We start from the raw sequence: 25,670 nt of genomic DNA on the forward strand, positions 1-25,670 counted from the left end.
CTATAAATACAAAAATTAGCCAGGCATGGTGGCGGGCGACTGTAGTCCCAGCTACTCAGGAGGCTGAGGCAGGAGAATAGCTGGAACCTGGAAGCATACATTGCAGTGAGCCAAGATCGCACCACTGCACTCTAGCCTGGGCAACAGAGAGAGATCCTGTCTCAAAAATAAATAAGTAAATACTAACACCTTACATTGGATCATACTTTAAAGCATGTTCACACTCATCTCATTTAATCATCTCAACATACATCAGAGTTTGTGAGCTAGCTGAACTGTGCAGACAAAAAAAGCTTTGCTTAGTGAATCGCTGATGTAAATAAAATGGAAAACGAATCTTGCTTAAGAAAACAGTTCACATGTACTAATTTTTTGTAAAATCAAGCACTTAGGTGTCTCTGCTTTGCTAAAAGACATTACACTAATGGGTGTTACTGTCTGCTCTTGTTAATAATAAAACTTGACTTCCCTAAACGTAACCAGTAGTCAACATTACAAAGATATCAACTCTCCCAAAGTTAATTTATAAATTTTATTTTCAGCACTGTCTGTAACTGCAAAACATAGAAAACTGAAATGTCCATTGGCAGGAGACTGGTTAAAGAAATTATGGTGAAAGTATGATAAAAGTATAGACACTCCTAGGAGATCCCAGAGGGAAAGGGTAGCATGTAGTTTTTAACTAAAGGAGCATTCCTAGTCTGAGAATCACCCCATCCAGATCATTAGTGTGGCTTGTGGTGGACCAGCATCTACCCGCTAGACACCATGGCAATAAGGGGCATGACAATCAGGTCCTCTTGAAACTAAATTTTGTTGAGAGCCTAAGGAGCATCCTACAATAACAATCCCATACGAATATGACTGGAAATAGAACATAAATCATGTACGTATGGTGCACATATTTATAATTCTTTGACTCCCATCCCTGAAATTTCAACTCAGCAAATGACAACACAGCCCCTGCAAACAGCAGGCATGTTTAACTCGCCTAAAGTTTACCTGAGGCATTTGGGTTTGTTCCCTAACTAGTCTCTACCTGGAACAGCTCCACCACTGAAAAGCTCACGTTCTGAGCATGACCCCCCACCCTCTTACTTCCCCCGTCCTTCCCACTGACCCCATTTCCAGCACCATTCAGACGTCCAGTCTTCAGATCCTACCAGCTTCTTCAGTTTGTTTCTACCTTCCTGGCCTCAGTTTTTTTCTTCCTCAGCCAGTGACCCCCACAGTCATCACCAGAACTATTCTCTCTCTCTCTTCCTCTCTCCTTCTTTCTTTGTCTCTTTTTCTCTTGTACACACACACACACACACACACACACCAACACAGCACCCACCCTGGCAGGCCTCTGAAGCTAGGATTTGTCTTTCCGCCCCCCTCTTAGTAATTGTGATTCAGGAGGTCTAAGGTGGGGTCAAGGCCTCTACAAGCTTAAGAAGCTTCCTAGGAGATGCCGATATGGATGAAAACGTTGCCCCAAGATATCTAGTTTTCTGGTTAAACTATGTACTGATACAAGGTTTGACATTCAAACTATTGGACAATTGTTGTGGAGCAACCAAAAACCAATAAACAGCTTGTAAGGGTGACATTTGTTATAACCACTTTGCAAAACTCTCTGGCAGCTGACCACATGCACCGCCTGTGACAGCATCTCCTAGGTATCTACCCAGCGAAATGCATACACAAGTAGAGCCACATACCACAAAACGACGTTTCAGTCAATGATGAACCACATATACAACAGTGGTCCCATAAGATTACAATATTAATACCATATTTTTACTATACCCTTTCCATGTTTAGGTACACAAATACTTCCCATTGTGTTACAATTGCCTACAGTATTCAGTACAATAACATGCTGTGCAGGTTTGTAGTCTAGGAGCAGGGGGCTATACCACAGAGCCTAAGTGTGTAGCAGGCTGTACCATCTAGGTTTGTGTAAATATAGTCTGTGATGTTTGCAGAGCAACAAAATCATCTAACGATGAACTTCTCAGAAGTATCTCTATCGTTAAGCGACACATAACCCTACCCTGAAAGACAAATGCAAGAAAGGCAGCTCATAATAAGCCCAACCTGGAGACAGTCTAAACATCTGTTAACAGTAAATGAATGAACCATGAAATATTCGTGCCATTAAATACTATGTAGCTATGAAAATCGACTAACTACTGTGACACACAATATGGGTGGATCTCACAAACACAGTGTGGAACAAAAGAAGCCAAAGGGCATGCGCTTTTTACCCCACTTATGTAACATTTAGTATGGTTGATGTAAGGACAGTAGTGAGCTTGGGGGACAGGGACGGAGCAGGGCTTGGGAGAAGGCATAAGAGGAGATGATTTGGGTGGGGGTAACACAGGTGTGTTCACTGTATGACAATTCATCAGGTTGTAGATTATGGTGGACACTTTTCTGCAGATATGTAATATATCAATTTAAAAGTTTTCTATCTACAGGGCCCAGGGAGAGGGAAAAGTATTCAGCAACGCCCCTGCTGAGGCACAACTGGAACAGGTGCCAAGGCATGCCTAATCTGTCCACAAGGCACTGGCCAGCTGGACTGCAGCCCTGGGTGTCCACCTGATCCATATTGACAAGGGGGCATTTTCCCTGAGCAACAGATTATCTACCCAACTTCCCCCTGGATGTCTCCACCTGGAATTCCCACAAGGAACTCAAGGTAAACCAGTCTCAAACTGAGCTCGATATCTAGGCCTGCCCCACCTGGAGGGTAACTTTCTGAGTTTAGGCTACCATCACCAACACAAACTAGAAATCCAGGGCATGGGACATGGGGTGGGCTAGGAGGGGTATGTGGTCCCATTCACTTCTCCTTCATGCCTTAGGGCCAAGAGGTCCCATCAACTCCACCTGCTAAAACTGTCTGGTTCTCCCTGCCCACACTCCCACTGTCCAGACTCTCTTTCTATCTCACCTGGGCTCTTATCTAGGTCTTCACTGAGCCCCATGTCCTACTCACTGCCCCTCCAATCCACCCTCTGCACTGCAAAGTAATCTTCTGATACCCAAACTCTGCAGCATGACCTACAAAAACACTCATGGAGATGACTGTAAGCTTACCTCCTGCCTCTCTCACTCTCATATTTTATAACCCCAAAATAATAAACCACTAAGTAGCCCCCAATCAAGCCATGCTAGTTCACATAAACATGATTTCCATGTGCTAGAAAGGTCCTAAGCACTTCTTCAATTCAAATTTCCCTTTCCCTTTTGCAAGAATAACCTCTTGAAAAAAACCAAACCCCATTTCCTTAGGCGTCTAGCATTCTAACACATCACTCTCTCTTTTACAAAGATTCTTGGCCCTCAGGGGTGTCGTGCATGAACCCAACCTAGGGGTCCACCAGGACAACAGGCTTATAGATGTGACACACTAATGGAAAAATAATCACACAAACACAATCGGCAGAAAATCCAGAGGAGAGGAAAAGCAAGGGCGGCCAGAAGCCCCAGGCAATGGACCCATGCAATCTGGGTGACGGATGAAGAAAATTGCTTTCAGTCCTAGATTATATCATTCCGTATAAAAGCCTAACTGTTGGAGCCCATCGTAGCTAAGAGCATGGACTCTGGAGCCAGAGTGCCAAGGTTTGATCTTGGCCCTGTTACTTATGACCAGGGACCATGAGCAAGATCCTTAGCCTTTCTGTGCCTCAGTTTCCTCATCTAAACAATGGGCTTTGTGGGAATGAAATGAGTTAACACGCGGAAAGCACTGTATGGCACACTGTACCCTACCACATAGGGTTATGTAGTAGATGTTATGATGTTCATATGCTGAAGTCAAAAAAGAGCCAGAAAAACTCTATATATTGAAAAAAACAAAAACAAAAAACAAAACCCTATCTCTATCCATCGATGAAGGTCTGCCACAGGCTCCACATTCCAACTCTAAACTTTTAAACTGTCTCTCCTCTTATCCCAGGACAACTAACTCAGGGATCCAGGTTCAGATCCTCCCAACACAGGTGCCTAAATCTCAGTCTCTTCAATTTCTTTTCATATGGAGCTGAAGCTTGAAGTTTACGGAACTACGATATGGTTTCAGGTGAAATCCTGGAATGGTATTTTAGTTCTTTTCAGGTATCCTGTTTCCCCCCCCCCCCCCCCCCTTTTTTTTTGAGATGGAGTCTTGCTCTGTCGCCTAGGCTGGAGTGCAGTGGCACAATCTCTGCTCACTGCAAGCTCTGCCTCCCGTGTTCATGCCATTCTTCTGCCTCAGCCTCCCGAGTAGTTGGACTACAAGTGCCTGCCACCACGCCCGGCTAATTTTTTTGTATTTTTAGTAGGGACGGGGTTTCACTGCGTTAGCCAGGATGGTCTCGATCTCCTGACCTCATGATCTGCCCACCTCAGCCTCCCAAAGTGCTGGGATTACAGGCTTGAGCCACCGTGCCCAGTTTTTTTTTTTTTTTTTTTGAGACGAAGTCTCGCTCTGCCACCCAGGCTGGAGTGCAGTGGCGCGATCTTGGCTCACTGCAACCTCCACCCCCTAGGTTCAAGCGATTCTCCTGCCTCAGCCTCCCAAGTAGCTGGGATTACAAGCGCCTGCCACTGTGCATGGCTAATTTTTGTATTTATAGTAGAGACGGGGTTTCATCATCTTGGCCAGGCTGGTCTCGAGCTCCTGACCTCGTGATCCGCCTGCCTTGGCCTCCCGAAGTGCTGGGATTACAGGCATGAACCACCGCACCTGGTCTGTTTTCCCCTTTTAAAGGGGAAATAAATACAGCACTAGAATAGTGCTTCCTTATTCTAGAAATGACCAATGAGAAATGAGAGGTGATCAGGGTTCTCTACTTTAGGGGTCCCCAAGCCCCAGGCCATTGACCAGTACTGGTCCCCGGCCTGTTAGAAACTGGGCCACACAGTAGGAGGCAAGCAGCGGCCAGCGAGCATTACCTCCTAAGCTCCACCTCCTGTCAGATCAGCGGTGGCATTAGATTCTCATAGGAACGTGAACCCCATTGTGAACTGCACATGCGAGGGACTTAGGTTGAATGCTCCTCGTGAGAATCTAATGCCTGATGATCTGAGGTGAAACAGTTTCATCCTGAAACCATCCCCCCGACCCCACCACAGGTCTGTGGAAAAAATGTCTTCCACGAAACCAGTCCCTGGTGCTAAAAAGGTTGGGGACCAGGTCTGTGGAAAAAATGTTTTCCACAAAACCAGTCCCTGGTGCTAAAAAGGTTGGGGACCACTGCTCTACTTAACACTTTCACTAGGCTCCCTTAAACAGAGGACTAAATAATCATCACAATAACTTTCCTTTCTGTTTATAAAGAATAGAGACCAATTAGAACAAATATCTGAGAAAAATGGGGTACTGTGTTACAGTCACACTGTTTTCATCTTCTGCTACATAAGCAGTGGTTTGTTACCCTTTTCCCTCCTGTAAGCTGCTTTCACGAGTCAACCCGGACCACCAATATGGGAACTCAAGTAACGATAATAGCCATGACTTATTGAGAACTTACTGAATAATAAGACTTTTGCATACATTATGGTGGCCAGCTAAGAGCTGTCTCCTCAAACCCATTTGCCCCCTCTTCACCATAGTGAGCTGTCACCATGGGTGAGCAGCTGCTCCAGGCACAGACAGGGAGCCCCATGCAGTGGATGGCAGAGCTGCCCCACCTGCTAGGGTCCCTGAATGGCCTCGTAGCACAGATCCTGCTGTGGGCAGTTACTGGAGAGGTATAAACTTCCATTTGAGGAATCTGTTTGATAGGGCACCTTAGTCAAACACCAACTAATACAATTACCTCAGCTAATCCCTAAAAAACACAGGGGAACTAAGGTGTTAGTACCACCTACCTCATTGAGTTACTGTGAGGATCAGAAACTGCACGCAGAGTCCTCATATACACATTTTCGCTACTCCTATTTGAAAACATTTGTACTGCTATTATTAGCCCCATTTTACAGATAAGAAAGTGGTAAATAAAATGCTCAAGACCATATAGTTAATGTGTGGTAGCGCCAGAATGGGAACTTAGACATCCAGCCTTAAAACTGATCTTTTAACCTCTGTGCTATTCTGCGTCCAGAACGATGAAATGAGATCATACATAAAGAGCTTGGCCCAGCCGAGGAGCCGTCACCTAACCGTGCTCAGGAGTGCATCATGGTTGAGAGTGTGGGCTGTGGAGGTGATGGGCATCCAATGGCATCCAATTCTGTCCTGCTAGTATTAGATTTGTGCTTAGGCAGAAACCTTGGTTTTCTCATCTGTGAAAAGAGGGTGATACTACCAACCTTATAAGACTGTAGTGAAGATTAAAGGAAGTAACATGTACCAACGGCTTATGACCGAGCCAGGCACAAGACAGAGTTCAATGATGCAAGCAGAAGGAAGCAGGCAACAGCTGGGGCTTCCTGCCCCTTTCCTCTGTCCTAACAGCTCCTTTTTGCAGACACTGGGAATCAAAACCAAAACGCATGCAACCTTCCGCCTTGAAGAACAGCACCACATCATCTCTTCGCTAAGCCTGATTCCCATTTTCTGGATAGGAAACTGAGACACAAAGTATCTCCAGAATCACATCAGAGGTAAGTAGCAGGCCAGGATTGAGACGCAGCTCCAAATCTCCGGCCATCACGCTGCATGGCCCCTCACCTGGCTACCTCTCCTCTCAAAACACTGAATCAGATAGAGGAGCTCTGTCCATGAATGAACGAACGAATGAATAATTTAAAAATTTTTAAATCGATTTAACAAATGAAAAGAGGGTGTACAGAGGTTAAACGTGGTTCCACCATGAGTTGGCTATGAGTCCTTGACCCCGCCAGCTTCAGTTTCCCAATCACTAAAATAAGGATTTGAACACTTCCTTTACAGGGTCCCGGTGAACATCAAATGAAGAACTATGTGTAAGCGCCAGGTACAGTGTACCTGGCACATATTAGGTTTTAATAAACGGCAACCAACTCTGACTAACGTTGTCCCTGGGGAATATACGCCAGGCACAGAGGGAGGCCCTACGGCGGCGCCGGGCAGAACGCGGCAGCAGCCGTCTAGGGAAGTGGCGGCGGATTAGAGAAACGGGCGCCCAGGCACAGGCACCCGCTACGCGTGCGATCTGGCCCCTCACGGCGCGGGGGTGTCTCCAGCATCTGCTGCCGCGGAGAGCACGCGCCAGGTCCCACCTGCCCGGCAACAGGCGCGCCCCGAGGGAGCCCAGCGCCTCTGCTCACCATGCCAGGTCCCGCTGCCAGAGTCCTAGGGCACAAGCCCAGCTCGGGGCCGGCGTCTGGACTCCTGTGTCCGGACTGCGCGGGGGAAGGAGGGAGTAGAGATGTTTTCGGATCGCGAGCGCCGCGCGAGAACCCCGCGGCAACTGAAAGAAACAGACTCCTCGGCGCTGCCTCCCGCGTGGCGCGCCCCACCCCCCATACCTGCCGAAGTGCCCCACGTGGTCATAAATCCGCTCGAAGTTGCGGGACCCCATGGTGCGGCCGTGCACTGGGCGCCGAGTTAGCCGAGCTCTTGGGGCTGCGGGTAGCGCGCCCCGCCCCGCCCCGAACCTCCCCACCCAGCCTCCTGCGCTCCCCGCGCGTCCCAGTGCTCGGGATCAGCGCGAGGCTGTATTCTGTTCCTCCCTCCGTCGCTTGGCCCCTCCGTCCCCCCAAGTATCTTCGGCTTTTTCCCGCCGCCTCAGCCTCCTCCCCGGCGAGGTGTGGTCCCGGAGCCCGCGGTCGCATGGTGCCCGCGCCCCCAGCCCCGCCGCTCTCCCGCCCGCCCCGCCGCCCAGCCTGGCTCTTGGCAACGTGTCCGCGGGGTCGCCACGCTCGAGGGCAGCCCCGACGCCTGGGAAAAGTTGTCGCTGAGAGAGAGCCCAGGGAGGAAATGCAAGGGCCAGGCTCCGTCCGGGGGCCGCAAGAATATATGGCCTTCAGCATGACGCCCCTCACAAACATGGCTCTCAAACTTTCATGCCTCAGAATCTGCTGCAGAACTTGGTTTAAAAGGTACATTTAAGGCCGGGCGTACTGGCTCAGGCCTGTAATCCCAGCACTTTGGGAGGCCGAGGCGGGCGGATCACCTGAGGTCGGGAGTTCAAGACTAGCCTGACCAACATGGAGAAACCCCGTCTCTACTAAAAATACAAAATAAGCCAGGCGTGGTGGCACATGCCTGTAATCCCAGCTACTCGGGAGGCTGAGGCAGAAGAATCGCTTGAACCCTGGAGGTGGAGGTTGCGGTGAGCCAAGGTCGTGCCATTGCATTCCAGCCTGAGCAACAAGAGTGAAACTCCGTCTCAAAAAAAAAAAAAAGGTACAATTAGGCCGTTGCGGTGGCTCAGGCCTGTAATCCCAGTGCTTTGGGAGGCCAAGACGGGAGGACTGCTGGAGCCAAGGAGTTTGAGACCAGCCTGGGCAACATATAGCGACACCTCGTCTATACAAAAATAAAAAATAAATAAATGTACATTTATTTCTAGACTCCATCCCTGATGATTCAGGATGCCTTGGGAATAGGCATCTGATTTTTTTTTTTTTTTTTTTTTTTTTTTTTGATGCCCAGGCTGGAGTGCAGTGGTGCAATCTCGGCTCACTGCAAGCTCCACCTCCCGGGTTCACATCATTCTCCTGCCTCAGCCTCCCAAGTAGCTGGGAGGTGCCCGCCACCACGCCCAGCTAATATTTTGTATTTTTAGTAGAGACGGGTTTTCACCATATTAGCCAGGATGGTCTCGATCTCCTGACCTCGTGATCCGACTGCCTTGGCCTCCCGAAATCTGATTTTCAATAAGCAGACCACGTCATTCCAAGCCACACTTTGGAGTGGGCAGGGGTTTGGCCCATAGCCAACCCAGGCAGGGGGTGACTTTCCTTCTGGAAGGTATCAGGTGAATGAACTTTAGGGAAGAAAGGTCAATGGCTGGTCCACAGCGCTGAAGCAGAAAAGCCAGTTTCTGACTATATCCACGGTGAGAGTTGCCTTCTCTAGTCAGCCTGGCAGTCCCTGGCCCCACTGTCAGTGTGCTATTCTACTCTATAAGGCCACTAAACCTTGAGCTCCTAGAGAACAGGGATGTGTTCTCTTCCTCACTTTGGTAGCCTCAGTTCCATAGCAAATGCCCTCTCTTTGAACTTCGCCACCTCATCCTTAAAATCTGAGCACACATATCGCTTTCTCAGAGAAATCCAACAGTTTGAGGGCCAGGACAGAGCTCCACCAGAGCAGAGCATCAAGAGTGGGTCTGATGGCTCTGAGAAGCGGCAGGATCTTGCAAGGCTGTGTCAAACATTTTACTTTGACCAAAGGACAAAGGGAACTCCCTGTAGACAGTCTTAAAGCAGAAGAGTAACAGGAGCAAACTTGTACTTGAATAGTATTTGAAAGAGAGGAGAGTCCATTTCCCAAAGTGCTTCCCTCCCCGACTTGTCACAGAGCCTACAATAACACCACTAAAAATTGACTTATTTTTGTTACGCACAATCCTATCTAGACATTCTCTTTTGAAACGTAAATACTCTTGGAAGGACTAATCCCTTAAGTAATAAACAACTTGGAGAGGGTTTTAAAATTAGATAGTTTCCTGCTAACTAAAGAGACTTAAGAAAGCCTAAGTTCTTCAGGTGAAGAATGCTGGAGGGATACAAGGTAGGGGGAAGATGAGAGGGTAGTGAGGAGTGGTTATGTCAAGGGCTGAGCCTAGCAGGAAAGGTGGGGGCCATGGCAGCCAGTCAAGACGCCATATTGCTTCAAAGCACCAAAGGGAGAGTTACCTGGAAAAGATGTGGAGAAACTGAACTTTGATATGAACACTATTCTTATTACACCAGATTGAAATGTCACAATATGGATAAAATGGACAAATTACTTGAAAAATACAATCTAACAACACTCAAGAAGAAATAGATAACCGAAATAGGCCTACATCTATTAAAGAAATTGAATATGCAATTAAAAACCTTCTGATATAGTTTGGATGTTTGTCCTCTCCAAATCTCGTGTTGAAATGTAGTCCCCAATGTTGGAGGTGGGGCCTGGTGGGAGGGGTTTGGATCATGGATCCTTTATGAATGTCTTGGTGCCATTCTCCCCAGTAATGAGTGAATTCTCAGTTATGAGTTCACGCAAGATCTGGTTGTTTGAAAGAGTCTGGAACTTCCTCCTCCTTCTCTCTTGTTCCTTCTCTCACCATGTGACTCAGGCACCGCTTCATCTTCTGCCATAACTGGAATCTTCCTGAGGCCCTCAACAGAAGCAGATGCTGGCACTATGCTTCATGTACAGCCAAATAAACCTCCTTTCTTTATAAATTATCCAGTCTCAGGTATTCCTTTACAGCAATGCAAACAGACTAACACATGTTTCCACAAAGAAAACCCCAGGGTTGGCCACGTGCAGTGGCTCATACCTGTAGTCCTAACACTTTAGGAGGCTGAGGCAGGAGGATCGCCTGAGCCAAGGAGTTTGAGACCAGCCTGGGCAACATGGTGAAACCTCATCTCTATAAAAAATGCAAAACATTTGGCCAGGCATCATGGTGCATGCCTGTTATCCTAGCTACTTGGGAGGCTGAGGTGGGAGGATTACCTGAGCCTGGAAGGTTGAGGCTGCAGTGAGCCGTGATTGGGCCACTGCACTCCAGCCTGGGTGACAGAGAGAGACCCTGCCTCAAAAAAAAGAAAAAAGAAAAAGAAAAGAAAGAAAGCCCCAGAGTCAGACATTTAAGGTAGAAATAATATTGATTCTGCACAAACTGTTGAAGGAAGTTGAAGAGGAGTGAATACCTCCCAAATCACTGAATGGTTCAGCATTACTCTGATATCAACACCAGGTAAAGACCTTACAAGGCAAGAAAACTATACACCAATATGCCTATATGAACACAGATGCAATAATTCTCAACAAAACTTTAGCAAATTGGATGTCTCTTTATATTTAAAAGGACAGTACATCATGAACACATGAGATTTATCGCAAGAATGCAAGAGTGATTTAACATCTGAAAATCAAGCAATATAATTTACCATACTAACAGACCATATGAAAAAACATGACTATCCCAGTCAATGCAAAAAACACATCTGGGAGAAGCCAATACCTTTTCATAATAAAAACACTGAACAAACTAAGAACAGAAGGGAATTATATCCATCTCATAAAGGGCATCTCCAAAAAACAACCCATAGCTAACAGTATACTTCATGTGAAAGACTGTATGTTTTCTCCCTAAGATTGGGAACTAGACAAAGATGTCTGTTCTCACTGCTTCTATTCAACTTTGTATGGGCGGTTCTAACCAGGGCATTAGGTGGCAAAAAAGGCATTCAGATTGAAAAGGAAGAAATAAAACTGTACTTATTCACAGATGACATGGTCAAATATAGAGAAAATCTGATGGAATCTATTTTTAATAGCTTCTAGAATAAGTGACTTTAGCAAAGTTACAGGATATAAGATTAATATACAACAGTCTACTGTATTTCTATATACTAGTAAGGAACAATTAGAAATTGGAATTTTTTAAATACTGTTTTCTTCTTTTTTTTTTTTGATATAGGGTCTTACTGTGTTGTCCAGGCTGGACTGCAGTGGAATGATCATAGCCCACTGCAGTCTCAACCTCCCAGGCTCAAGTGATCCTCCCACCTCAGCCTCCTGAGTATTTGTGACTTCAGGCATGCACCACCATGCCCAGCTAATTTTTTAAATTTTTATTTCTTTTTCCTTTTTTCCCCCCTTTTGTAGAGAACATGGTCTCGCTATATTGCCCAGGCAGGTCCCAAACTCCTGGGCTTAAGCTATACCCCTACCTTTGCCTCCCTAAATGATAGGATTACGGGCATGATCCACTGTGCCTGGCTATTTTTATTTCTTTTGTAGAGTGGTGGTCTCACTATGTTGCCTAGGCTGATCTTGAACTCCTAGGCTCAAGCAATCCTCCTATCTCAGCCTCCCAAAGCCATGCTGGGATTACAGGCATGAGCCACCAGGCCCAGACTAAAAGACCATTTTCAGTAACACCAAAAATATACTTAGGGGCCAGGCGCAGTGGCTCAAGCCTGTAATCCCAGCACTTTGGGAGGCCGAGGCGGGCGGATCACGAGGTCAGGAGATCGAGGCCATCCTGGCTAACATGGTGAAACCCCCATCTCTACTAAAAATACAAAAAATTAGCCGGACGTGGTGGCGGGTGCCTGTAGTCCCAGCTGCTTGGGAGGCTGAGGCAGGAGAATGGCGTGAACCCAGGAGGCGGAGCTTGCAGTGAGCCGAGATTGCGCCACTGCACTCCAGCCTGGGGGACAGAGCAAGACTCCGTCTCAAAAAAATAATAATTATATATATATATATACACACACACACACACACATATATGTATATACTTAGGGATAAATCTGACAAAAATGTGCAAGATCTGTACACTGAAAACTAGGTATAAACATGTATTGTGCAACTTGCTCTTTCCCTTGAACATCTGTTTGTGAAATTCATCCATATTGATACATGCAGCTCTAATCCATTCTTTTTCATTGCTACATAGTATTCCATTGTCCTAATAAACCACAATTTACTTAACCATTTTCTTATTGATGGACAGGCAGGTTATAGCCAAAATTTTACTACAGCAACATTGCTATAAACTGTCCCTCTGTACATATTTGTGAGTTTTTCTAAGGTATATCTCCAGGAGTTGCTGTGTTATATGCATACCCTATAACACAACAACTCCTGGAAAACTCCTTAGAAAAACTTAAAATATTAAATATTGCCAACTTGCTTTCTAAAGTGAGTATACCAATTTACCTTCCAATCAAAAGAGTATAAAAGTTCTAATGTCCCCATATCTTTGCCAATACTTGGATCATCAGACTCTTAAAGATTAGTCCATTAAAGAGATGTAAAATAGTATTATATTGGGGTTTTAATTTGTATTTCCCTAATTAGTAGTGAGGTTTTACAGCTTTTCATATGTTCATTGATCATCTGAGTTTTCTCTTCTGATAATTGTTTATTCATATTTTTGCACCTATTAAGTTATTTTTATTTGTATTGATTTGTAAGTGTTCTTTGCAGAATCTGGATACCTATCTTTTGTCAGTTAAGTGTTATGAGTAATTGTATTTTCAATCTATTTAATGTGTCTTTTGACAATCAAAAGTTTTTAAAATTTTAATGGTGTCAAATTCATAAATGTTTTCCTTTAAGGTTTGTGATTTTGTGTCTTATTTTAAAATTTTTTCATTACCATGAGGCCACAAAAATATTCCCTTCTATTTTCTTCTAAAAGTCTGTATTAGTCCCTTTTCACGTTGCTTTAAAGAAATACCTGAGATGGGGTAATTTACAAAGAAAAGAATTTTAGTTGGCTCACTGTTCTGTAGGCTGTACAGGAAGCATGGTGCTGGCATCTGCTCAGTTTCTGGGGAGGCCTCAGGAAACTTATAATCATGGCAGAGGGCAAAGGGGGAGCAGGCACGTCACATGGCCAGAGTGAAGCAAGAGAGGTAAAGAGGTGCTACACACTTTTACATGCCCAGATCTCACAGTAACTCACTCACTATCATGGAGAACAGCACCAAGAGGTTGGTGCTAAACTATTCATGAGAAATCCTCCTCCATGATCAGTCATCTCCCACCAGCCCTCACCTCCAACATTGGGGATTACAATTCGACGTGAGATTTGGGCGAGGACACAGATCCAAACCATATCATTTTAAATCCACTGGAACAGACTGATTTGTTTGAGGTAGAGATCCAGTTTTGTTTTTTTCTCATATAGATGACAAATTGTACCAGCCCCATTTACTGAGTACTCCATCCTTTTCCTGCATTACCACCTCTGCCATCTATAAAGTTTCTATTTATGTGTGGGTTTATTCTGGGATCTCTAACTCTGTTCCATTGGTCTATTTATTTACCCCTGTGCCCATGTGTCTTTATTATTATAGCTTTATTACAATTTGCTCCAATCAGTCTTTCACCCTTCCTACTCCAAAATAGTTCTTATCAAAGTCACCATGATCTGTATGTTGCCAATTTTAATTGTTAATTCTTAATATTTATTTTACTCAATCTCCACTGTCAAATAATAATTATTTCAAAAAGTGAAATCATGGCTCACATACAAATATAAAATGAACACATGTAAATGATTTTATTTTACTCACTAATGAGGGAACCGGTAAGATGTTACAACCAGTTTAAAGAAGTTAATGAATCTCACATACAAAAGCAATAAGGAATGCTATTCTAAATTTACAAATACAGTCACGCATTGCAAAACATCATTTTGGTCAACAATGGACCCCATATATGTTGGTATTCCCATAGGGTATAATGGAGCTGAAAAATTCCTGTTGCCTTGTAACATCATAGCTGTCCTAAAATCATAGCGCAATGCATTACACAATGTATTTGTGGTGATGCTGGTGTAAACAAATCTACCGTACTGCCAGTTGTATAAACGCATAGCACATACAATTATGTACAGTGCACAGAACTTGATAATGATCATAAGCAACTGTATTACTAGTTTACGTATTTACTATACTGTACCTTCATCATTATTTTAGAGTGTACTCATCATACTTATAAAAAAAGTTAGCTGTAGGCTGGGCTTGGTGGCTCACGCTTGTAATCCCCATACTTTGAGAGGCTGAGGCAGGCAGATCACCTGAGGTTGGGAGTTTGAGACCAGCCTGTCCAACATGGAGAAACCCCGTCTCTACAAAAATACAAAATTAGCCAGGTGTGGTGGCGCGTGCCTGTAATCCCAGCTACTCGGGAGGCTGAGGCAGGAGAATCGCTTGAACCCGGGAGGCAGAGGTTGCAGTGAGCCAAGATCACGCATTGCACTCCAGGATGGACAACAAAAGTGAAACTGCGTATCAAAAGAAAAAAAAAGTTAGCTGTAAAACAGCCTAAGACAAGTCCTTCAGGAGGTGCTCCAGAAGATGGCATTGTTGTCATAGGAGATGACAGCTCCATGGATATTATTGCCCTTGAAGACCTTCCAGTGGGACAAGGAGTAGAGGTGGAAGGCAGTGATATTGATAATCCTTACCCTGTGTGGCCTAGGCTAATGTATGTGTTTCTGTCTTCATTTTAATAAAAAAGTTTAAAAAGTAAAAAACAAAAAAATTTTAAATTAAAAAAGTTTATAGAATAAGGATATAAAGAAAAAATATTTTTGTACAGCTGTACAATGTGTTTGTGTATTAAGCTAAATATTATTAGAAAAGAGTCAACAAGACTGTTAAAATTTAAAAGTTCATAGAATAAAAATGTTACAGTAATCTAAGGTTAATTTATTATTGAAGAAAGAAAAACATGTTAAATATATTTAGTGTAGCCTAGGTGTACAGTGTTTATAAAATCTACCATCAGGTACAATAATGTCCTAAGCCTTCACATTTACTATCTCTTACTCACTGGCTCCCCCAGGGCAACTTCCAGTCCTGTAAGTTCCATTCATAGTAAGTGCACTACATACATGTAGCATTTCAAATCTTTTTTACTGTATTTCTACTGCACCTTTTTAATATTTAGATGTGTTTAGATGCAGAAATATCCACCGCTGTGTTCCAATTGCCTACAGTATTCAGTTCAGTAACATGCTGTTCAGGTTTGTAGCCTCGAAGCAATAGGCTCTACCCTACAGCCTGGTGTGTAGTGGGCTATACCATCTAGGTTTGTGTAAGCACACTGTATGATGTTTGCACAAAATTGCCTAACAATACTGCATTTCTTAGAACACATCCTTGTGGTTAAGCATCACATGATTATAGATGCAAAACTGGTTTATTCACAGGGCAATTGCATTCTACCAATTCCACCAGTGCAATTAACTGCATTGAACCAGACATAATTTGTTTTCATAGACAAGAATCATTTGCATTATTGTCAGTCTTCTACAACTTAAAAAGTTGTAAAATAGCTCAAAAGCAATGAAAAATAAATATAACCCTGAAGGATATACTAGACAGAACACTCAATTTTTTTGTCCATTTCAATGTATTGCACAACGTTTATTGGCACCATAACATTGGTTTGTCCTTCTTGAAACATCTTCCATCTCCCATGCCACTCCAATCTCTTAATTTGCCTGTTCCCTTGCTGCTTGCTATATCTCATTCTCTTAGATCCTTCTCCTCTTCCCAATTTCTAAGTGTTGGGTGCCCCAAGGCTCTGAGTTCTTCTCTTTTCTTTTTACAGTCTACCTAGGTAATACCACCTTGTCTAAGATTTGGCAAACTATAGCCTATGGGCCAAATCTGACCCACTATCTGCTTTCTAAAATAAAGTTTTATTGGAACATGGTCATGATCATTCATTCACATATTGTCTATGGCTGCTTTCATTTTATAATGGCAGAGTTGAGTGGCTGGGACAATGCCTAAAACACTTACCATCTGGTTCTTTACAGACAATCTTAATGGCTTTCAAAACATACATTGATAATCCCCAGATTTACATGTCCATCGTGACCTCATCCCAGCACTCTAGACTTGTTAACACCTCCACCTTCTCCACATCTCCAACACACATCCCAAAGCCACCTTTCACCGTGGCCATCCTCACTCCTGTTCCTCTCCAGCACTTCCCATCTCAGTAAATGACACCCCTCTCCCTGAGTTGCTCAGGCCAAAACCCTTGGTGTCTTTTACTACTCCTCTTTTGCTTTCACACTCCATATCCTTTTCCATTAGAAAATTCTGGTTGCTCTTCCTTTATAATAGACCCTGATTCTGTTATACTCTGTCTCTCCCAGCTGCTCTCCTTGCTTCCTCCCTCACCCCACATAGCAGGAAAGTGCTCATCAGAAATAGAATCCAGATCGAGTCCCTCCTTGCTCAGCTGCTTCCTATCATGCTCAGAACAAAACGCAAAGTCCGGCCACGGCTCTGGCTGCTTCTCTGACCCACCTCCCTACCACTCTTTCTCAACTCCTGCTCCACTCCAGCCACACTGGCATCCTTGCTCATCCTCAAAGACAGCAAACACAGTAAACACTCACCTCCCTAGTCTCTGGATTTTACACGTGCTATTCCTCTGCCTGAAACTTCTGGTCCTGGAGAGCCACATGGCTCATTTCCTCACTTCAGTCAGGTCACTGTTCTCTGCTCCTCCTAAAACATCAGTCCTCATCACTTTCTAGCCCCTTAATATGCTACCTTGTTTTGTTTTTCTTCAACCTAATTATATATATATATATGTAATACATTCATATATAATACATATATAATATATGCATTCTGATATCATTACTGTCAAATACAAGCTCCATGAGTGCAAGCATTTTGACATATAGTAGGTGCTCAATAAATACATGTTGAATAAATGAATGAATGGACATAGCCCAAGCATAGGGAATAATAAAACAAAATGTAAGCAATTTCCTAAAAGCAGTTTCTCCACACATGAATGGAAGAAGACTGGGGGCCTGGCTCTAACCCCACCCACCACTCAGGCAAGCCTTTCAGCTTCCTAAAAGGGAGCCTATCAACAACACGCTTGCCCTTTAGAAATACAATAAAGTCATCGTAACACAATACGGGGTGGATATATTTCTGCCAGTGAGTGGAAGGGAGGTGGGAAGAGAGGGAGGGGAGAAAGCAGGGGCCTGAGAGGAAACTATGTATGTGCATTCTTCTAAATCTAGAAGGAGTCGTTGTTCAGTTGGGTGACTTAGAGTCCCTGGCATGTGAGTAAATGTTCTGATGTCCTGTGGTCCAAGAGGCCCAACTCTCATCTCAGCCTGGCCTTTCTATTCAAAGTGTCCCTGGAACCACATCTAGGTCCATACAAGGTATCCAGAAAGTAGAAAGAGGACGGACAGCAAACACCATAATTGAGTTAATTGATGGGCAAAGAGTGACCCAGAGCTATACTTATAAAATGACAAGTATGCATCCGATTATAAGCTTAGCTATAAATGCACTGGAAGTGTCCTAAGCTAAGAAATCATCAACAAAGCAGGAAGGGAGTTTGTGTGGTCGGGGAGGGGGAGGACGGCAGCTCACTGAGTTCTTGCAGTAAGAGTCTTGCAGCCATTCTCATAGGCTCTGCCCCACCCTGTCCTCCCTTCGGCCCAGGGAGCCTGCTCCAGCTACCAAGCCGAAGTCCTTCCTCAGGAGAGCCCAGTCAGAGCCTGCCTGGGGAAATTCCAGAGTCAAGTTTGTCTCAGCACCCTCTCACTTCACTTCCCACACTTCTCTCCAATTCCAGACACCCCATCACCTCTGTCCCACGATGCACCAGGCTGGGGCTGGTTTCTAATTGCCACCGTCACCCGTACCTAGCACTCACTGTGTTCTACCCATCTGAAGGCTCCTGGTTCCAAATTACCTCCTTTCCATCTCTCAAAGTCCTGCTTTCCGGGGCCTGTGAATCTAGATGGAATTTAGGCTAACACTGGATTCTCTGTCGAAAAATTACCTTGGCTCCCCCACTGCCTTTGAATGTTGATGTCCCCTGCATTTCTTTTTTTCTTTTCTTTTTTTTTTTTTTTATTTTGAGATGGGGTCTCACCCTGTCACCCAGGCTGCAGTACAATGGCGCAATCTTGGCTCACTGCAACCTCTGCCTCCTGGGTTCAAGCAATTCTCCTGCCTCAGCCTCCCAAGTAGCTGGGATTACAGGCACATGCCGCCACACCCAGCTAATATTTTGTGTGTCTTTAGTAGAGACGGGATTTAATCACGCTGGCCAGGCTGGTCTCGAACTCCTGACCTTGTGATCTGCCCACCTCAGCCTCCCAAAGTGCTGGGATTACAGGCGTGAGCCACCACACCCGGCAGTCCCCTGCATTTCTTATCCCTGGCTCTTCCTCCCCTATTTCCTCTCTCTCTCTTTTTGTAAAATTAGAGACAGGGTCTCACTATGTTGCCCAGGCTGGACTCAAACTCGTGGGCTCAAGTGATCCTCCTGCCTCAGTCTTCTAAGTAGCTGGGACTACAGGTGCTCGTGCCACCATGGCTGGCTCCCTCTTCTGATTGAGCAGATTCTCCAGGTCCAGATCCCAGAAAATACCACCCAAACTGTAACAACCTAATGGGTTCGTCTTGCCCACTGTCCAGAAAAGCTAATGCACTAAGAACATGAGGTATTGCAGCAAATAAACAGTTTAATTAGCTGGGCATGGTGGCTCACACCTGTAATCTCAGCACTTTGGGAGACCAAGGCAGGAGGATCACTTGAGCCCAGGAGTTTGAGACCAGCCTGGGCAGCATAGTGAGACCTCATCTCTACAAAAAATAAACAAAATTTTCAGAGGTGTTTGAACCAGAGCAACTCCATTTTGAATAGGAGCTGGGCAAAATAAGGCTGAGACCTGCTGAGCTGCATTCCCAGCTGGTTAGGCATTCTAATTTGCAAGATGAGATAGGAGGTTGGCACAAGATACAGGTCATAAAGACCTTGCTGATAAAACAGATTGAATAAAGAAGCCAGCTAAAACCCACCAAAACCAAGATGGCCATGAGCGTGACCTCTGGTTATCCTCACTGCTACACTCCCACCAGCGCCATGACAGTTTGCAAATGCTATGACATTGTCAGGAAGTTACCCTATATGGTCTAAAAAGGGGGAGGCAGGAATAATCCACCCCTTGGTTAGCGTATAATTAAGAAATAACCATTAAAAAGGGTAACCAGCAGTCCTTGGGGCTGCTCTGCCAATGGAGTAGCCATTCTTTTATTCCTTTACTTTCTTTATGTACTTATTTTCACTTTATAGACTCACCCTGAATTCTTTCTTGCACAAGATCCAATAACCCCCTCTTGGGGTCTGGATCAGGACCCCTTTCCAGTAACATCTTTCTGGAGAGCCATGAAGAGACTATACTGAGGAGACCCTCGACCCAAAGGAAATAGACTAGCACTGTCTGGCTGACTTTGGGTACGTGGTGGAGTACCCAGGTAAAGGATGGGATTGGGTTAGGGGTCCAACTTAGGGGGAGTTAGAGTCTCTCCTAAGACAGAGAGGGTTAAAGACCCCTCTTAAGAAAAGGCAAGGATGCTTGACCAAACCTGGGTTCACGGCCCAACTTAGGAAGATTAGAGTCCTTCCTAAAATTTAGGGGGTTGGAGGCCTGTTTCCCTCCCAGCTAAGAACAGCTTTGGCACTACAGGATGTTAACTGCTATTTCTTTGGATAAGTCTGCCTTGCACTCTTTGCTGATGGCTGTGGGTGACAGAATTAGTTATGTACAGGATCATGGGACATGGGGGGCTTTTTCCTCCCTAAAGGGGGAAACTTGAGAGCTGGTGAAACTGCTGGAAAAGATCCCTTCGTGACTGACAAGCAGCCACCTGAACTTTTGATTCAGCATTGATGGGATGGGTGAGTTTTTCTCTGGCCTCTCGGAGCTCTTCACCTTCCCTACCCTACTGCAGACAACGCTTTACTCCTTTTCTCTCCTTTCTCTTTCTTATCTTTTCTATTACCCAGGGCTACCATCTTGCCCAGAGACCACAAATTGAAACTCCTGGTTGGAGGTTGGATTAACAATTATGGGGCCAACCGGGGGCAAGTTTGAGCCTTGCCAGTTTGATATTGGGTGCTAAGCAAAGTGACTGATGTCTGTGTTTTGTCACACGTATTTTGCTCCAGCCAGAATGGAAAAAGATAATTTTCCTTTGTGTTGAGGGTTGGCCCCCAGGGCTATGGTGCAGCAAGCCAGGTCACTAGGGCCACTCAGGGAAAGGGAACCCAGAAGCCTGGCATGCTGGCAAAAGGGTAAGAATTTCTTACCAGTCAGACTTCTGGCCTCTCTCTCTTGCTGTGCAAACTGATTGAATGAATGGTAAAAATCTCTGTTTATCTTCTGTAAATTTTCGATTAATGAGAAAAAGGATTTGTGAGGGTAATCTTATGCTGTAGCAAATCTGATGTGCTTTGTGCGTCTTTCTGTATTGTTCTGTCATAAAGATGGGTACCCTAGGATAGAATGCAAGCCTGGGACCCCTGTAAACCCACTGTTCAAGATGGTCCAGCAAACTGGTCAGTTACAAATTTTGCTGCAGGTCTCTGAAACCAACAAAATTGGATAAAGTTTCCCTCTCATCTTGTTTCATGTCCTTGGGAGCTTGACCTCGTAACCATGTGGCAGTACCTTCTCTTGGTCTCTGCCACTTTACAATGATGGCCCGGGTTCAATTCCAGCTTAGGAGATGACTCCTTTCTGGTTTGATTTCTGCATGACCTTTAACATTTGTTGATTCCCTTCCCCTCCATGTACAATTTCTGGTTTCCCTTCTTGAATCTTCCTTTCTTTTAGCTACCATTGGAGATTCTAGATCTTGTAAAAACTGCTTACCACCTTTTTGAAAATACCTCATACGCTTGTGATTAAGCCATAACTTTAGTTAAGACTTGGTTTCACCTGTGAGGTTGCTTTTGATAAAGTTCAAAAGCCAGGAATCTTGGCCATTTGGCCTGGCTAAAGTCTGGTAATACGAGATTTAAAAGGACTTTTTAAAAGAGCACTGTGGTTAAGTCAGCTTATTCAAGCTCTAACAGCCTGGAAATCCTTGGGGAAAACATAGGAGGAGCCACGGATCCCATTTTGGGAAAAACCTCTGTTTTCCTCATGGAACCCCAGGAATGAAAAAGTGGATAGATTCCTCTCAGAATCTAAGGTTTTGTACTGTTTTTCATTGCATTAACTGACATTTTTTACTTTTGGGGGTATTAAAAATTACTTCCCATTATGAGAGAGCTTTGGTGTATAATAACTAGGTAGGCAAATATTTTGTCAGAAAAGTAAAAAGTGTGATGCATTTTAGTTCACATGACTTGAGTAATCTTTGAGAAATAAAAATGGTTTTAAAGATTATTGGTAAAATAAAAATATCTTCAAAAATGTAGACATTTGGTCTAAATTAGGCAGGTCAGATATTAGGTTTGCTAAATGCTTTAAGGTAAAGAACTGCTTCTTTGACTTTTTGGAAGGTTTGTGAAAAATTGGTCTGGTGAAAGAAATTATGTGTGTGAACATATTGGCTAAAGTTAAAGGAATAATCTTCAGTTTTTCAATAAATTGAATATTGGAATAAAAGCACAACAGGTTTTCTTAGAGCACTGATCTGCTCTTTAACAAAAATTATAAATTATGTCTTTTTCTGACCTAATTAATCTTTTAAGATATTAGGTTTCCTAAAGTCCAAAAATAACATAATTTGGCTTATTTGGCATAAAAATTATACAGGAAGCATTGTCAAATATGAAATAATGTTTGACTTTCTTTGGGCTGCATTTGTATAAATATCTTACTGGTATGTGTTCAAAAGTTATGTGAAACTCCTATAATTCTGGTAGGACTTAGTGTACATTATTAGTAATAACTGTTATGTTAAATTATCGTGTGCCACAGAGGTAACAAATTTCTTTGTCAGTCGTGGTTTTTTGTTTTTGTTTTGTTTTGTTTTGTTTTTTTGAGACAGAGTCTTGCTCTGTTGCCCAGGTTGGAATGCAATGGTGTGATCTTGGCACTGCAACCTCTGCCTCCCAGTTTCAAGTGGTTGTCCTACCTCAGCCTCCTGAGTAACTGGGATTACAGGCCCACGCCACCACACCCAACTAATTTTGTATTTTTAACAGAGATTAGGTTTCACCAGGTTGGCCAAGCTGGTCTCGAAATCCTGACCTCAAGTAACCCACCCACCTCGGCCTCCCAAACTGCTGGGATTACAGGTATGAGCCACCATGCCCGGCCTCAATTGTGTTTTTGACTGTGGCTGCCCTAAGACTTTTTGTCATTCACAGACAACTGCTGTCTTGTTTTAATCCTCTTCAGAAGGTGGTTTATAATCAACTATAGAACTCTAAAAGATGTTCTTAAATGTAGGTTTTCTGGTAACTTTGGAGATTGTGACGTTAGAATAGAGGAAAAACTTTCAGGACCCATGAGAAGCTGAAATGTTCATGTATATCAAGCAGAACAGGACTTAACTGGATAGACTGAACTAATAGAAGACTGGAATCTTTTCTGACTTTTTGCTTTAAAAATTGCTGATTCTTTGTTTTGTTTTTCAGAGTCAAGAAAACTTTTCCTTTGAACTATTTACAGCTTTTAACAATTGAGTAAGGTATACTCCTGTGAACAAAATTTGGAGCTCTCTACCTGATTTCTGCAGAACTTGAAGATTGTTTGTGAGTATTCTTAATTTATGGCAATATAGTTATTTGCAGAAGTGCAATAAGCATCTATTTTCATTTGTAACAGGACACAATTGGAGAAACTGGTTATTTTACTGAGGTTTTGACAGGAATGGCATGCTTTTCTTTAAGGAATCAAACCTGACTTACAGAGCCAATAAAAGCCCCTTGGGAAAGCTGACCTCATACCTTGTCTACACAGCCCCTGTATAGGGTTCCTGACCTTTGGTAAGTAAAGAATGTCACTTTCTGACAGGCCTTTGAGCCCCAAGTTATCTTGAGACCTCAAGAGGAGAGGAATTTACCCAACTCATAGGTATCTGAGGGTACAAACCCATGGCTGGGCTCAGCTTTAAAAAGAAATCTTATGTGAGATTCCTTATGGAATAAAGCCAACTTTAAAAGCCGATGGGAAAAATTATTCTTGCTATACTTTATACAAATAATCAGGCCAAATACAATAAAGCAAATCAGTCATACCATGATTCGTCTTTAGTAAAAATGAGAGAATGGAGACAGAAAAATTATCTTTCAAGAACTATGGTACACCTGTTATTAGATTCTAGCCGCATCAGTTGTTTTTGAGGTTTTTTTTCTGCAATCTAGATTAACTCTACTTATTCCTGTGAACCAACTAGTGATCTCTGGCTGCTGCTCAGAAGAAACAAGAGGGATGAGTAATGTAAAAATCTGGAACAATATTCTAATTCTGGGCATATACTGGAATCATCTAGCAACCCCATATCATATCAGCTAGGTTTCAACAGTTGCCCAGTTCATGGAAAGGCTTCTTATTTCATTTACTTGGGATAATTTTGCTTATTTAGCTTTACTCTTGTGGAATATATTGCTGTTGTACTCTGTGTGTAGGCATGCAGGATAAGTTTACACAATGCTCTCTTAAACTGAACACTTATTAGTCTTCTGGATATCACCTTTTGTCAGAACTTAAAGGTTATAAATGACCCTTGCCATACCAACACTTTCTGACTGAGCTCCTCTCCACCCCAAATACAAGAAACCCTAATAGTTAGGCAGAAATATCATCGCACCTATTTAGCATGAAGTTACAGAAGATGGATCTTTATCCCCCTGTAGCCCTCAGGATTAAGGGTTCTCTTATAAAAGGAAGCCGGGAAATGTCAGAGATGTTTGAACCAGTGCAACTCCATCTTGAGTACGGGCTGGGTAAAATAAGGCTGAGAACTGCTGGGTTGGATTCCCAGCCAGTTAGGCATTCTAAGTCACAGGATGAGATAGGAAGTCAGCACAAGATACAAGTCATAAAGACCTTGCTTATAAAAGAGTAAAGAAGCCAGCTAAAACCCACCAAAACCAAGATGGCAGTGAGAGTAATCTCTGGTCCTCCTCACTGCTACACTCCCACCAGGGCCATGACAGTTTACAAATACTATGGCAATGTCAGGAAGTTACCGTATATGGTCTAAAAAGGGGAGGTATGAATAATCCACCCTTTGTTTGGCATATAATCAAGAAATAATGATTAAAATGGGCTACCAGCAGCCCTCGGGGCTGCTCTGCTTATGGAGTAGCCATTCTCTATTCCTTTACCTTCTTAATTAACTTGCTTTCATTTTACTCTATGGATTCACCTCAAATGCTTTATTGTGTGAGATCCATGAACCCTCTCTTGGGATCTGGGTTGAGACCCCTTTCCGGTAACAAAATTAGTCAGGTATGGTGGTCAGGCACCTGTAGTCTCAGCTACTAGGGAGGCTGAGGAAGGAGGATCACTTGAGGCCAGAAGATTGAGGCTGCAGTGAGCCAAGATTGCACCACTGCACTCCAGCCTGGGCAACAGAGTGAGACCTGTCTAAAAAAAAAAAAAAAGTTAATTATCACCAACCGAGCAGAAGGACAGGAAACATTTCTCAAATTCACCTCCCCGAAAGCTCTGAGGCTAGGGTTTTTAGGTATAATTTGGCAGGCAGGGGCCTAAGAAATGGGTGCTGCTGATTGATTGGGAATGAAATATATTAGTGTCCGAAGTGCCTTCGCATGCTGAGTTAGTTTCTGGATGGGAGTTTCTGTGTGGGTGTCATGTTCCTTGGTATGAGTCACGGGTCCAGGTGGAGTCAGTTGGTTGCCAGAATACTAAAGTCTGAAAAATATCTCAAAGACCAATTTCAGGTTTTGACAATAATGATGTTATCTGTAGGAGCAATTGGGATTGGAGAAATTACAAATCTTGTGCCCTCCAGCTACCAGCTACGTTACTCTTGAGCTGTAAGGACTTACAGAAAAGCAAGCTAGGGAACAATAGCTGGTAATCATTTAACTATGCCTACATTTGAGCGGAATTCAGGCCCCTCCCATAATCCTAACCTGGGGGACTTTCGGGAGTCTTACAAAGACTGTTTCAGTTCCTGGGCAAGGAGAATATTAGTTTTGGCTGTTATTACAAGAGGCTGTTATTCTCTTTGTTTTCAAGTTAACAAAGAGGATTAGCTTGTGAGGCTAGAAGCCAGATGACGCCAGCTATATCAGATTT

The 25,670-nt window shown here is 43.8% G+C and overlaps 1 protein-coding gene across 3 annotated transcripts in view; it reads right to left on the reverse strand.

The window, feature by feature from the left end:
- The window catches only part of SLC22A16 (solute carrier family 22 member 16), a 114,362-nt gene that overhangs the window by 44,522 nt on the left and 44,170 nt on the right, over window positions 1–25,670 (reverse strand). The window contains exon 1 of one of the 3 annotated variants that reach the window (XM_058430438.1): window positions 7,237–7,291. The exons of the other annotated variants lie outside the window; for them this stretch is intronic. The gene's annotated coding sequence lies outside the window, so the exon portion shown is untranslated. Of the gene's footprint in view, window positions 1–7,236; window positions 7,292–25,670 lie in introns of those variants that run through there. 3 annotated transcript variants of the gene reach the window in all.

This window comes from Hylobates moloch, unplaced genomic scaffold (assembly GCF_009828535.3).
Source record: "Hylobates moloch isolate HMO894 unplaced genomic scaffold, HMol_V3 SCAFFOLD_2, whole genome shotgun sequence".
In the NCBI taxonomy this organism is placed as follows: Eukaryota; Metazoa; Chordata; class Mammalia; order Primates; family Hylobatidae; genus Hylobates; species Hylobates moloch.